This window comes from Rhinichthys klamathensis, unplaced genomic scaffold, assembly GCF_029890125.1.
Source record: "Rhinichthys klamathensis goyatoka isolate OS25496 unplaced genomic scaffold, OSU_Roscu_1.1 h1tg000094l_1, whole genome shotgun sequence".
NCBI classification, from domain to species: domain Eukaryota; kingdom Metazoa; phylum Chordata; class Actinopteri; order Cypriniformes; family Leuciscidae; genus Rhinichthys; species Rhinichthys klamathensis.
The window spans coordinates 715,199-730,225 of record NW_026606633.1 but is presented as its reverse complement, the minus strand read 5'-3'; the positions used below and the strand labels follow the sequence as shown (position 1 = coordinate 730,225).

General features: G+C 39.1%; 2 protein-coding genes across 2 annotated transcripts in view; both read left to right on the top strand.

Annotated features, from left to right (window-relative positions):
• Positions 1–15,027, top strand: part of rgl1 (ral guanine nucleotide dissociation stimulator-like 1) — a 222,516-nt gene that overhangs the window by 82,411 nt on the left and 125,078 nt on the right. The window lies entirely within an intron of this gene.
• sema6bb (sema domain, transmembrane domain (TM), and cytoplasmic domain, (semaphorin) 6Bb) overlaps positions 2,607–15,027 on the top strand; it is a 132,213-nt gene continuing 119,792 nt past the window's right edge. Inside the window, exon 1 of the mRNA XM_056252320.1 lies at positions 2,607–3,364. The gene's annotated coding sequence lies outside the window, so the exon portion shown is untranslated. The remainder of the gene's footprint in view (positions 3,365–15,027) is intronic.

The following is a 15,027-nucleotide window of genomic DNA, read 5'->3' as shown; positions in this document are numbered from 1 at the left end:
TGAGACGCAAGTAATAATGGCTGTTGATTCGATTTGTACATGTGCTTGTGATTATAGCGAAAACAGTAAAGAAAGAGGTTCGGATTTGGGTGGTTGACAAAAGTCACCTAGGGCTCAGCTTATTGTTGCGTTTGGCACTTGTTGCATGGATTTCTGCTCATAAACAAATAAGGCTTTGGAGCTTTTAGACAGCTATATGATTGAGAATGTGTAGGCTATTAGGCTGTTTGGTTTCCAGCCAGCACAATGATCTATATGGTGCTTTACGATATGGAATTATGGAGTGAAATCTTGTTACTGCAAGTACAAAAGCAATGCTACTGTAAAGCCACCGTGTACTTGAAGCAATGGGCCGAAACTGAAGTATCCCATCCCATTAAAACCTAGATATCTCTAATAATGGATATCAACATGGAATAAACTGCTCGGCTATTCGCCGGCTGCTATCGGGACCTGCAATCAAATCACAAGGAAATGGAGACATGATGGTTGGCTTGTGACTGCAAGTAATTCGATTGTGCTTGATCACATGCAATGCAGCCCTAGAGCTAAGATATATGTCATTACCCAGAGATATCACATTGCACCTCATATTGCGGCGTAATGGTGACCTCACTGTTCTTATCTCGTCCAGTCACCTATATATGCACCTGGCACCCAGCGTTAGCCTGGAGCGGAAGATGGGAACATTATTTTAGCATCACGACTAAGAATGATGACTGTTTCAGAGTTAGCACTGCACTGATTCAGAGTGATCTTTGGTTGCTTCTCTAACAGGAGTGAAAGCTAAAAAATGTTGCTCTTCAAAGTTCTTTGTCTCTGATAAACTGCCTCGTTTCGTGTTCCCAACACGGTTTTGTGGCCCGGGTTTGAAGCAAATGCTCCATTTCAGAGAGGCAGTGTGGGATGAAAGCCAGGAAGAACAAAACTGAGCTTCTCTTTTGTTTATTTATTTGTTGTCAGTTCCACATCGCTCTCTTGCGAGAGCTTTACTTCAGATCAAGGAGAGGCGAACAAAGCAAGATGTTTCCCTCAAAGTTTCTTTGGCCTAATTTGATACTTTTTTTTTTAAAGATCACAATAGGGAGAATCGTACTGGGTAATAATTGTGAACCATTGGGGCTTAGCCAACTCAATTACCCCAATTGCGACAGCGGCTAATCAAATTGACTTTGTGTGGAAGGGCCTGAATTGTCACAATGCTGTCTAATTACTCTAAATTAACTTATATTATGATATACATACACCACACACCTAGATTTTTTTGTCGATGTATAAACATAATTAGTTTTTAAGTCACCGTGAGGAAATGCTCAGTTGTTTTTATTATCTGTCTGATAACGTCAGTCTATTAGTCATTCATGTACCTGCCCAAGGCATCTTCAGCTTAACTAATGAAGTCACCAACTGCTGAATGCCGACTCATCTGTTGTCTGGAGTCCTCACAATAACTTAGTGTGATCACAGATAGAGGAATGAGGAAAAGAAGAAGGAACATGAATTGTTATTATTACCCTCCCTGTCTTGAAAATCTCACCTGTATGCAATTCTTTAAAAAAAATTGTAATCTTTATTATGATTTAAATGTATGTAAATCTGCATCTCAATGAACAGAAAATAATATAGTATGAAGTGTATTAATTGACACAGATGTATTCACCTATATTTAGATATAGCATTTTAGGTATACTTGTTTCAAATTCAGTGTACAGACAATGCAGCGCGTAGGAACGAAAAAGATGGCTCTATAGCTGCTTTGGCTCAGCATTAAAAAAAACCTATGAACGGCCATTCACACCAGGAATGATAACGGGCACTAACACAAAACCAGACTTCATTCTCCCCAATGGACAGCAAATTTACACTGTCTGAATCGTTTCCTATATAATGCACTATGTCACTATGTGCCATTCAAATAGTAAATGTGTGAACAAGTGACCAATTTGCGGCTTCAGTGTCTATTTGGGGGTGGAACGCTGTAGATTCTAGAGAGCATTTGATTGGACAGAAAATCTAATGAGAAGCTGAAGTATAGTGTGATGTCATCAAAATCATTGATCCATATTGGCAGAAGTGAGAGACTTTGAAAGCTTATTATCTTCTAAATATGAATTTTGTCATTGTTTTGGAGCACACTAGCAACAGTAAGACTAACATATTCATACTAAAATCCAAAAAACTTCCATTTTGATTTCATGGGGACTTTAAATATTTAGTATAGCCTAAAATATAAAATAATCATAAAATATTACTTGATTTAAAATATAAGCCTTAAAATCACGACAGTGTGTATATATTCTCATTTATAATTTATTTTATTTATAATTTTATTAAGAAAATTCTATATTAAGAATTACAACTTATGCTATATTTTAAACTGCCTTTGCAGTGAAAAGATTACTTTATTTTAATGCCTATATGCTCGCTCTTTCGATCTCCAAATTAAATTCACTTACTTTGCCACTTGCACGTCTATACGAGGACTAATCCACTCAACCAAGTATCGCTGATGTATTTTCTGACCCCAAATGATTAACAACAAATTAATTCCGCTCCAGTCTGCAGCTCTATTCTGCGTCAGGTTTTGGCATTGACTTGCGTTTCAATAGCTGTGGGTGACAGACTTACAACAGCGCTGAGATGGCAAACGCGTGATCTTTCTCTCTCATACCAAACGCCGCGAGGTACATCCCGGGGATTGCAGGAAATATTACATTTCTCCCGGACAATAAGAGTTTCTTTTAGCGGAGTGCAAAGGCTGGACTCAAATTGGAGGCAGCGGCGCGCGCACCAAACAAATGAACGTGCCTTTTTGTCCACGCGCTCAGGAGCGTACATTCTACTGGCGCAGCACTGAATAAGTATTGTAGCGGTAGGTGATTGATAAGGCAAGTGTTTCCAGCCCAGACAGACACGTTTTCATAAGGCACAGCTGGTTGCGCTGGCGTGGACTCTTTTTTTTTGGCCATCATTTGTTAGACAGAAGTCAGTTTATCCCTGCTTATTCCAAGCGACTTCTTGGATTCTGGAAGGCTGTCCGAAGGGGAATACAGCGGCTGCAGGACCAAGTCGGGAATGCCATTTGTTCACGAGCAGCATAGACGAGCTTTGTCGCGCGGTGTTTTTTACCCGGGGACAGGTGTCGTTGTGTACGTTGGGGTTGGGGGTTAGTTGTTGGGGGTTTGGACACAGTTGTCTTAAGGATGTCAGATCAGGGATCAGATCTGCACAGAGACAGGTGCGATAGAGAGGAGTAGATTTCACGCGGACCCCTCCTCTCATCTTCTCCTCTCAGTCATTCTGGATTATAGTCCCGAGGAGGCGAGTCATTCACAGAGAACCGGGCTCACCGTTTCCCGCTGCTGTTATCGGTAAGTATGCTGGTTTACCAAATGATACGCTTCTGTTCTGGATTGTATGACTAGTTGTTACGGGTTCCCCCCCTCTCTATCTCAGTGTGACGATGGGTTTGGTTCTGCACGCGCCCCTGAATTGTGCTGTTTCTACTCAAGTAAACAAGTCTTATAATATTGTTCATTGTGGATGTGTTGTAATTGTTGTCAAATGAGGGATTCCGCTTATGTAATTAAAGAAATGTACTTTTTATTTTATTTAGACATGATTTAGAGAGTTGTTGCATGGTCAGGACTTGATGATATTCTGGTTGTGTTGAAGGCTAGCTGTACGGATGGTGGAACAACAGAATTAAATAATTAACACTGTTAATTTCTTGAAGATATTTACGTATTGACAGCAATTTCACTTTACTTGCAGCCCTTTCATCATTATTACATTTAGTTTGAAGTTATGGCATTATTTTAATCAAATGCAGCTCTTACAACATTGTCTTCATTTTATTTATCTCGTATGCCTCTCTTTATTCTTTTATTACTAGCTTTTTGCTCTCATGTCTCCTGCGTTTGTACACTCTTTTACAATTTAGTGCCTTTCTCAAGCCTGAGGCTTCTTTCTCCAAACTCTTTACAGCTACCTTTACCAACTTGACAGCAATTAATCTCAAATTTACTTAAATCACCAAAACAAATGAACTCATTCTGCCATAACCACATTTACACCCATCAAAACACTTTGAGCAAGAATTTGTTATGAAACCAGAAGTCCTTAGTATTACAAGAACGACAGCTCTTTAATTGTGTTATAGCGTATGTATTACAGTACAAGAGAAAATTTGAAAATGTTATGCTTCAGCATGCCTTACATTTGTTGGCATATGGTAATTCCACCATACAATGTAGCTCTGATACTAAAACAATAACATGTGTCTGCACATATCCGTGCAACACATCCACCTTTAAACAAACAGATTGACACCAATATAACATAACAATGCTAATCAACATTCTTCTGTTGATACACTAAAATGTCTTGGGATGCCTGATCAATCTCAGTCAGACATGTTTACATTGTATTTCAAAGATGGGCTCTTTTGAATTGATTATAATAAAACTGGCATAGCAAAATTGTTGTCAGCTAGGGCATTGATTGTGGTAGTTGTTTTTATTATCTTTTTTTTTTTAGATATTAAAAGTTCCGTCAGTATGGAATTTCTGTACAAATACATTGCGGATTGCTACATTGCTGATTTGAACATACATGATTGAACAGTTATGAGAATGATACATAAAGTTTTGCAAATAGTTGTCTGTGAATGAGAAAAGAATTTGTGAGTTTTGAAAGATGCTGACCAGTAGTTAATCTATATGCACTTGTATGACTGTCTGAAGACTTTTGAAAAGTGAACTATAGGTATTGAGAAATGCACTTTTGACAAAAACCAATTGTGTAAATAAAACCGTGAACAGTAGCTGTTAAATGGAAAGCACGTAAATCTAGGTGTCATTGTTCTTTTCGCATTCACCCTGTTTCTTATGAACTGACATTTAGTCCTGCACTCTTAAAAATAAAGGTTCCAATTACAACCAGAAGGTTTTTACAGGCAGATTTCATAGCAAAACCAATTTAAGTTCCACAAAGAGCTTTTTATATGAAACCTATATGTTCCGGTGCGTTTATATATAACCCAGACCCTAGTACAGTGATCTGAAGAACACATTAAGAGCTCTTTTAGTCCCCCACATATAGCTCTTACATCTCAATACATTTCTTGATAGATACTTTGAATATAAAAGAATGCAAAGAACCATTGAAGAATTTTTATGAGTAGAGAGGGTATGTGTATAGTTGGTGGGTGTTTACATGTTTGTTTTACCGTGCCGTATCACCCAGGTGTTTGAACGTACACCCATTCAGCAGCTGTTCATATTCCACCACACTAAGTGGGTTGCATTGTTCCAGAATAGTATTTTTCATTCTGCTTTCTCGACGTGAGGGTGAACTATCATGAATGGCTGGCTCTTCAGCACAGTCCCTCTGCAGCCTTGGTGTGAGACACTTTTTTTTGTTTTGTTTTTTGTCGTAGTGCCCCTGTTTCAAATTCAAATAGCCATTGCGCTCTTTTGTTATCCTTCAAGGTTTGTGGACTGGAAAAAGAGAAAGAAGAGAGTGAAGTCCCTAAGGTTGAGAGCATTTTAAAAGAACCCAGGAGAGAGAGCAGATGAGAAAGGGGGTGAAAAGAGGATTTGCCTGTGGAGACGATGTCCTTTAGTGAAAGAAAAGTAAGATGTGGATAGGATTGCAGCCTACTTTCTTCAACAACTCAAGCTTACTGAACAAGAATTGTTCTTTGACGCAAAATCACAATTTACTCACTGTCTATATGATTAAAGGTCTCAAGCTCAAAAGCAGTAATTAGGACTGTTCATTTTTTAAATTGTGAATTGGGTTATACCATCCATCTTCTTTGTTTGGTTTCAGTCCAGCTTAAGCATTCACATTTTTTCATTTCGACAGTCCCTAAGGCCCGTGATTCATGACTGAAGGTGGCATTTGTATGAGCGTTCCACTGACCTCTTCGAACGCACATACAAAACCACTCATTACACACTAAATTATCATAAGCACCAACAGCTCACAATTTGTAAAGTGCACAGGAAGTGTACGACTCAGAATAGATCGGTTTCAGTGTTAGCTTTTTTTAACTCTATTTGTTGCGCTGCACTGTTTGTTTTCATGAGCAAGAAATTAATTAAGCTGTCACTTACTCTGTATTTGGGTCAATGATGTACATAAGATTGTCTATGATCTTTTAAAAATCTAGTTTAAACGCATGCCATATAATATGCTCTTTGTATTCATTGCTTTCAAAACACTTTTATTTTCAAGAAAAGTTTCAATTTAATGATGCTTAAAATATCATGTGGTGTAATCCTCGCATATACTTTTATTTGAATGTCTTCCTTACAGTACATTAGTGTCCACAACAAAACAATGTTAAATATTATTTTCAGGGTAATTGGATTTTTTTTTTTTTTAATGCAAAAAATAAATAATCAGATATTTTAAGAGACCTCTTTACCTTGCCAGATATTTTATGTAAATTTAATGCTAAATGTTTTCTTTTTTCTTTCTGCAAGTTGGTTGGGACCACATGACTCTTTTTCTTTTCTTTTTTGTTTAGGAAGTAATTATTGAATACTTTTAACATTTTATTGCTTCATTATGATTTCACACTGACCTTTTTGGCTTTATGCCCCCCATAAATTCATCAAAATGAGTTGTTTTCATTTAGAAATTGAAAACATTTTCATCATAAAAGAGGTGTATTCAAGTCGCTGTGTGTATTTTTGAATGTATTTATAGGACAAAAAGTTAGTCACGTCATTGAGAACAGAAACATAACTGGGTCATTCTCAACAATGTCAATTCTGCTGCCGCCGTTGTTTTTTTGTACATCTTTAATGCACTTTGCATCTTAACAGACTGTTCAGCAGAGCCGTTCTAATCCCCAACAAACACAGAGCTGTTTTATTACCAGCCTTACTTAAAGTGGAGACGTGCAACTTTCCCAACATGCACCGAGCCTGAGCAAACCTCCTGCTGATTTTACTGGGATGTAATTCGGAGGATATTCTGAAATGTGGAGGAGGGAAATGGAGAGTGTTCCAAGTTTTCTTGAATAGGTGCCCTGTTCAAGTGCGCCCTTTTCCCCCCAACAGCCGCACTTCACCCTTCAGTGCAAGTGTTGAGGCCAGTGTGCCGAGGGAACAGGTGCTGTGGGCACAGGGGGCACACGCGCGGACACACACACATGCACACTTACAGTTGCCCTTGGGGTTTTGCTTCACCTGCGGCTGCTTAACACCCCCCCCCCCCCCATCCCCATCCCCCTCCCCCCCCCATCCCCATCCCCCTCCCCCTTTTTGAAGGGATCCATGACCGGAGGGGCGCCATTCACTGGAACTCCCCAATACAGGGCCCCCTAACTCCGTCCCTGTCATTTCTGTACATTTTATTGGTCTTTTACTGTCATCCGGTTTCCTTCCCTTTTCTTTTTTTTCTTTTGTCAGCCTTCGATTTCTCCATATCTCAAACCGTCCCTCCCTTTTTGGCACAGCGCTCGCTCTTTCTTTCTCTCCCTACATCTCTCTGTCTCTCCCTCACTCTTGTCTTGATGTCAGACCCTTCCAGACAGAGTGCTTTCTCTCAGTGTGCTGTCAGGCTAAAGGACACTGCCCACTGGGACTCTGAAAGGAACAAATTGACCGGAACAATGTTCTCACTTAGCATGTTGAGCTTGCTGAAAGAGAAGGTGAGAAGCACGCTGGGGCCCGCAAGTTGAGATGCCCACCCGGTCTTTTACCGGCCTGGTCCCGCAATTCCCTGTTTTCCCATCATGCATTCATGTCTGTTGAAGGTTAGTATAGGAGTTGTAGTGAGGGAGCAGTAAACGCATTAACCAGTGACCTCAAAAACCTCATTTCCCATGATCCTCCTGCCCCTGGAGGGTTAACCCCTCTCCTGACCTGCCATAAGGTGGTGCTGGAGGTCACGGCTCCACCCATTAAAATGTAATTGAGCTTCTCTTCCATTCCCTCTCAGTGAAGACCCTTTCTCCTTGCAGTTTAATCCCACATCCATCTATCTTTCATCTTTTTCTTTTCAACTGATCTGCCACATATTTCATGTCAAGCAGAATAAGTGAATTCGGAATTTACCCCCCGCAAAAGTTCATAATTAGGGGAGTGTGGGCATCGTTCCTTGGTCCACTGGTACTTGACAGGGTGTTTTTCTATTCCCCTTTAATTTCTTTTCATTTTCTATTGTTTCTTTTCTTTCATGCTCTCCATTCTTTTCATTATCTCCTCTCTTTATCCTTTGTTTTTTGATTTCCCTTTTTCACACCCTTCCATCACTTTTCCCTTTCTTTTTCTCCCTGTTTCCTTTCCTTTCCTTTTTTCTGGCCTTTTTTAATTTCTTATACTTCTAATACCCTTTCCTTTCCTTTTCTCCTTTTTCCCTTTACGTCTCTTTTGCTTTCTGTCCCTTCCTTTTACCTCATTTCCTTTCCTTTTCTCCTTTCCTTTTATTTAGCTTTCTTTTACTTAATTTTCCTTTTACTTCTATCTCATTTCCTTTCCTTTTTCCTTTTCTTTTGCCTTCCGTCCGATCCTTTTTACTTTTTCATTAGTTCTTTTAATTTTCCTATCATTTCGATTTCCTACTTTTTCTTGTAATTTTGTTTCTTTAGCTTTCTCTTTTCCTTCCCCATACCTTTTTGTTCCACCCTTCCCTTTCATCCAAGCTGATAAAGTCTTTACAGTCATTGCATAAGCTACATAAATACCACCTCAATGCTTAAACAGCAGGCAGGATATCAGAGAAAGAAAGAGTTTTGTGCGCGGAGGGCTGTGTATGGCTCTTTCAGAACACAGAGAGGGTTGTGAAAGAAGATGCTGAATGCGATTCCAGGCCTTCGGCTGAGAGAACGAAGTGATGAGAAAAGATGGTGGGCGAGATTGTTAGCCTGCATGGGCGTGAATAAACAGAACGTGTGTGTCTCTGTGTGTGTGTGAGAGAGAGAGACCGAAAGAGACAGACAGCGGATGTGTGAGCAAGAAAGAGAGAAATAGAAAAAACTAGATTGAATGTGTGCGGATGTTTCACTGCGCCTTTGCTCGTTCTCTGAAGCCCAGTCACATCTTTCTCACGCATTGGCAGCAGGAAGATTTGTTAATGATGGAAGATGCTAACAATGAGGACCTGGGAAAAACTATGCCAGTCACAGTAGAAAGACGGGATGCGACTCTCAGCCACATACTCTGTTCACAACTGATATTAACAGCCATCTCAGGTGATCCGATCACAAGTGGTCAAATGAGACATCACTGTTTACACCTGGTTTTTATTTGCATCTCAAATGTGTCTCCTTTAAACCACTTGTGATCAGATTTCAGGGGAGGGTCTCTAGTAATTTTGTGACTTTTGTCACGTCTATTGCTGCATGGTGATAAAAACTATATTGCTTTCGAACGAATGCAAAATATATTAGTCTGAATTCCAGATAATGCTTTGTGTGATTTGTGTTGCTGGATGTTGATGTGAAGCAAACTGGAGAAGTTCTGCGAGTCCATATGATCAGGGACTCTGTAACGGGGGGAAGATTTGAAAATACTTTTATTTATTTAAAGCTGCAGTCCGTAGCTTTTTCCCTTTTTGTCGCCATCTCTGTTCGAAATCTGTAACTGCAGTGATTCGCGGAATTATCATCTTTACGTGGGTTGTAAATCGGCATGAAACAGCGCGGATGAACACAGTGTTTTGAGGCGAGTGCTGCTGTCAATCACCGCGCTGTGTGGATACTGTCATTCAGAATCACAGATTCACTTTTTGAAAGCTTGACCAACATAAGAATTTTCACCAGAAAATGTCTTCTGAACAAGTAAGTAACATCCATTTTTGTTCTGATCAACTAAGGGGGGAAAAGCATTCGACATGACAAGCGATCGTTAGATTTAATCAGCACGATTTACAGCAACCGTGCAAATCATAGCCTACTTTGTTCTCAAATTGTTCATGTTAACAACATCAGCATTGCGTGACTAACGTTATTTAATGTGTTTTATGATTACCTGTGTAGTTCAGAATTCATATTCTCCATAATAGCTAACGTTAAACGAGAAAGGCACAACAAAGGAAACTCCATAACTGTGTGAATTAAGAAAACGTACTGTTACACGATTGAACTATTTAAATGTCTTACTTGTTCAGCAGAAAAAGCCGTCTCTTCTTCCGTTTCGAACCCCTTCGGGAGTTCACGCACCTTTCAAAAGCCTCACCGATGTGTATCCTTGTGTTCGCATGAGACGGTTTCTTTCTCTTTCCACCTTAAATCCGAAGTACGAAGTCTTTTGGGTTTTATAACTGGTTAATCTCCAGTTGACACTGATGATTGTTGTCTGGATCTTTCTGGATGCCATAAGTTTAATCACGTAAAGTGCTGCGAGAAAAGCCTATCTCTACATCTCCTCACGCGCAGTATAGCCGGCTAGCCGAAACTCCTTCTTTATGTGTACGGGTGTGACGTAATGACGCAAAGACATGCTCGAATCTCCCGCGGAAACCCACCAGTACCACTGGAATTAAAATCATTATTACAAGCTAACCGTTTTGAATCTAGCTATGGCAAGCAGATAGTTTTTAACACTGGCTGAAGATGTTTTTTTTTTTTATAATTAATTTGGATTATTTTTAACTTAAAGTTACGGACGGCAGCTTTAATGGTAAAGTTTTATGATATAATTATTTAGCTTTTCATCAACTCATAAACCCCCCGGCAGTTCTTCAACTTTTGTCCAATGATTGACTGACTGTCAAATTGACATGTGAATTGAAGGTTTGTTTGACAAAACCTTCAGTATTGTCGATATGGCCTTATGTTTTTGACTATTCTCCGAATGATTTTACCAGGTGTCACATTAAACAGTTTTACACACACTACATCTGTTTTTTTCTCTCCATATCACCTCAGGCTGCATCTGTCTATCACTTTTGCTTTCACACACATACACGCACCCCAACACAAAAATTCTCACATTGTTGCTTGCTGTATTTGGCTGGTGCTGCTCTGCAGCTGGTGTGAGAACACAGTCTCTCAGGTAGACAGGAAGCGTGTGTGTTGTTTATGAGGAGGATGAAGCCATCGATGACTCACTGAGCCTCTGAGGACACATTCCTGCTTTTTGGTGGTTAAAAACACCTGAGGATGTTCGTTTTACAGCATTTCTTTGTCCCCGCAGAGGTGCTTTTTACCTAGAACACAATTCTGTCTTTCCTCTCTACTGGAAAGGGTTGTTTGCACAGTGCAGCCCCACTGTTAAATGTTTAACCATCTCTTTGTTTATGGACTTTCCTTTTCCTCTAATTCTCTCGTTTCTGTCTCTGTCCGAGCGGCTCGTTCTCAGCCTCAAGGTAATTAACATTAACAGCGAACTGCATTCTGTGACCCGCAGGATGCAATCATGCATAAGCGAGGGAGAGAGACTGAACAAAGTAGCCCTGAAATGAATGTGGGGCTCAAGATGGGAAAGAGAGAAAGAGGGAGAGGGCAAAGGACAGAGGGCAGAAGGAGAGATGCCAGGCAGTGAGGTAATCCTGAGAGCGGATGAGAAAAATGAGCAAGAGATTGGGCTCTGGAGAGTGAATGTGGGTGTTTAACGGATGGGCAGGATGCTGGCGGCTTAAAAACATTTAAATCAAGAACTCGGAGGAACCAATTAATGTATAGAAAACCTCTTGAGTTCCTGCAAAAATCAGCTCACAGAGCCAAACAGAACTCCGGAGACTACTTCTCTCTCCCTCTCATGGGTAAATCTCATGAAAACATGTCCCAGTAATATTTTACCCCAAAATAACAGTAAGAAAACAAGAAATTTCTTTTTTCCTAAGAAAAATTAGGCATTTTTATGCTATCACACTTTGACATTAGATTGTTATTATTGTAATACTGTAGTTTATATACTGTATTTATATACCCTTCAAATAATATATCATTTATTTCACATTACAATAAGGACTTTTATTTGATTTATTTATTTTTGTATTATGGTTTACCTGTAATGCAATGGCTTTTGTAGATTAATCCCTTTCTCTCTCTCTCTCTCTCTGACTGTCTCAACAGCTTTATTGGCACAACTACTGTACAGTAGAATGTAGAGATATTCATGACTGTACCTGCATAATGTACCAGCAAATCATAGATTCATAGTGATTGGAGCTTTTGGAGGATGAAAGAGATCTCTTAATATTGAACCAGAGATGAAAAGATATCACTCTTGTGCTGAGAACGTTTTGAGAGAGAGAGAGTGTGAGAGTGTGTGTGTGTGGTGGAGGCCATCTGGAGGCAACAGGTCTAGTGTCAGCGGGCAGTTGCTGTAACACAGTCTGGTGCTCCCTTGGGATGATGTCACACACACACACACACACACGCACACGCACACACACACACACACACACACACACACACACACACACACACACACACACCATACGAATCAATCTGGCGTTCAGCTGAAACGCCCAGACAAAAAGCCAAAAATCTTTGATGTTGAGTGTCCTCGCTTATTAAGAGCACTTCTCTGTGTGGGGAAAAAGACAGCAATTTTGGGCTTGCGCACGTAAACAGAAGAGAGGGAAAATGGAAAGAGAGAGCTCTTATCCGTTTGATTAGGGATTACAATTCTTGGTTTCACATGACAATTTGCTAATGTATTTCAAATCAATTGCAGCACATTCACAGTGATGGATTTTGCTCTAGTGAAGAGGAATTATGCTAATCAGATGCTGAAGCCCTCTGTATGCGTGCACGTGCTTGTGTGTGTGTGTGTGGTGGCATATTTGTATTTTTATGTAAATGTTTTTAACCCCGGTGTGCTCATGAGGACCTGAATGGATTTGTGTTGGAATCGTTTAGTGAGACAGGAGCCTGACTGCTCACCCTGCTGTCAGGCTTCTGCATTTCCTCTCCTCTCAAATCCTCCACGTGAATATTCATACCCCCTTTCAAGCCTTTTAATAACTTGTTTTTGTGGTCAGCAAGCATCAGAGGCTGCTGGCATTTCTGTCAAACCGAATAGAGAAATAGGGACAGATTTGAGACACCCCTCGCTGCAGCCTGTAGCACGATGACGTAGCTGGATGGTCCAATACGTTTTGGATGGAGGTGTGTTTTGCTGACGTCATATACGCATGCGCAGTGTCGATCTCTGGATTATAATTCGCATGCGCTGGTTTTAAGTGACATGTATGCTCAATATTGTACTGATATGATGTTCTAACCTGTGTAGTATAGTACTGCTAAATAGTTATAAGTAATTATTGATAAATAAGTAATTATTTACATAAATGGGATGCTTATCCGAGTTTCAGACATAGACTATGCAAAATAGTTAATTTTACAACATTTTAAATCACGTGATTTTAAACCTAAATTTGATAGATTAATAGCATGTCCTCAGCACCGCAAGTTTTTTGTTTTTATTTATGCGTGTATATAGAACTATTTTTTTTTCTTTCTTTTTTTAAAGCCATTTTATTTTATTCAGGTCACATTTGCTGTTAAGTGGAAGCAAAAATGAATCAAGTAGGCTAATTGTCTTTGTAATTTTAAAGGTACAATACAATAAAGTCTGTAAACATTTTAAAATACCAGTACACATTCATGGGAAAATGCAAAAATAATAACAGCATCAAGAAAATAAATCTTGTCAGATGTAAAAACAAAAACAAAAAAAAGTGCTTGATATTTTGCCTGGTAAGAGTTCCTTCTTTAACGGCTATAGCCTACTCATTTTTCCACAGTGATCTGTAGCCTACGGTTCCTCTTGATTTGCTGTTCAGTGTCTGCAATAGGCTACATATGGTAGGCTTTGGAAGCTTGTTTTCGCCACAGAGTGAGAAATAAAAAAGGTAACTTTTTATCTCACTATTCTGACTTTTTATCTCAGAATTGAAGTCGCAATTGCAGGTTATAAAGTCAGAATTGCGTGATATAAAGTCGCAATTGCGAGGCTAGTGAAATTCTGGCTTTATAATATGCAAATTGGAGATATAAAGTCAGAATTGCATGATATAAAGTCGCAATTGTGTGTTATAAAGTCAGAATTGTGAGAGGACTATTCTGAGGTAAAATTTTACTTTATTACTCGCAATTGCGACTTTATATCTCACAATTCTAAGAAAACATGTCAGAATTGGGAGATATAAAATCTCAATTATGTGTTATAAATTCAGAATTGCGAGAAAAAAGTCAGAATTTCGACTTTATAATACCAATTGGGAGATATAAAGTCAGAATTGCATGATAAGTCGCAATTGCGTGTTATAGCCTAATTTCAGAATTGTGAGATATTAAACTATTCTGGGGTTAAAAAAATAAGTATTTTTTTTCCCTTAGAATTTGACTTTATAATTTGCAATTGCGAGTTTATATCTCACAGTTATGAGAAAAAATTTCAGAATTGGGAGACGTAAACTCCCAATTATGTAGGCCTATTATAAATTCAGAATTGCAAGGAAAAAAAGGCAGAATTCTGACTTTATTTCACGCAATTCTGACTTTATAACATGCAATTGAGACTTTACATCTTGCATACTGACTTTATTTCTCAGAATTGTGAGATATAAAGTCAGAACTGCGTTAAATAAACTCGCAATTGTGAGGAAAAAGTCGCAATTATATATTTTTAAATGTTTTATTCTGTGGCGGAAAAGAGCTTCCATACTCAAGTGACCATTTATATTTAACTTTATTCTTCTTGGAAGATCAAAGCACGTGCGATCGTTCACCAACTCTCTACTCTCTCTACACCTACTCTAACTATAGAATCAATTCTTAATGCGCATATGAACGCCATCAGCGTTTATCACAGGTTCTTAAACATTATTTAAGAACCGCTATAAAGACAAAACAATCTCATTTACCTTAAATTATATGTTTATCTCTGTAACGCTGCTTTGAAACAATCTACATTGTTAAATGCGCTATAAATGAAGTTGACTTGACTAGTGCGCATGCGTCTATGACGTCATCAAAACACACCTCCATCCACTACGTATTGGACCATCCAGCTACGTCATCGTGCTACAGGCTGCAGCGAGGACCTCTTGACA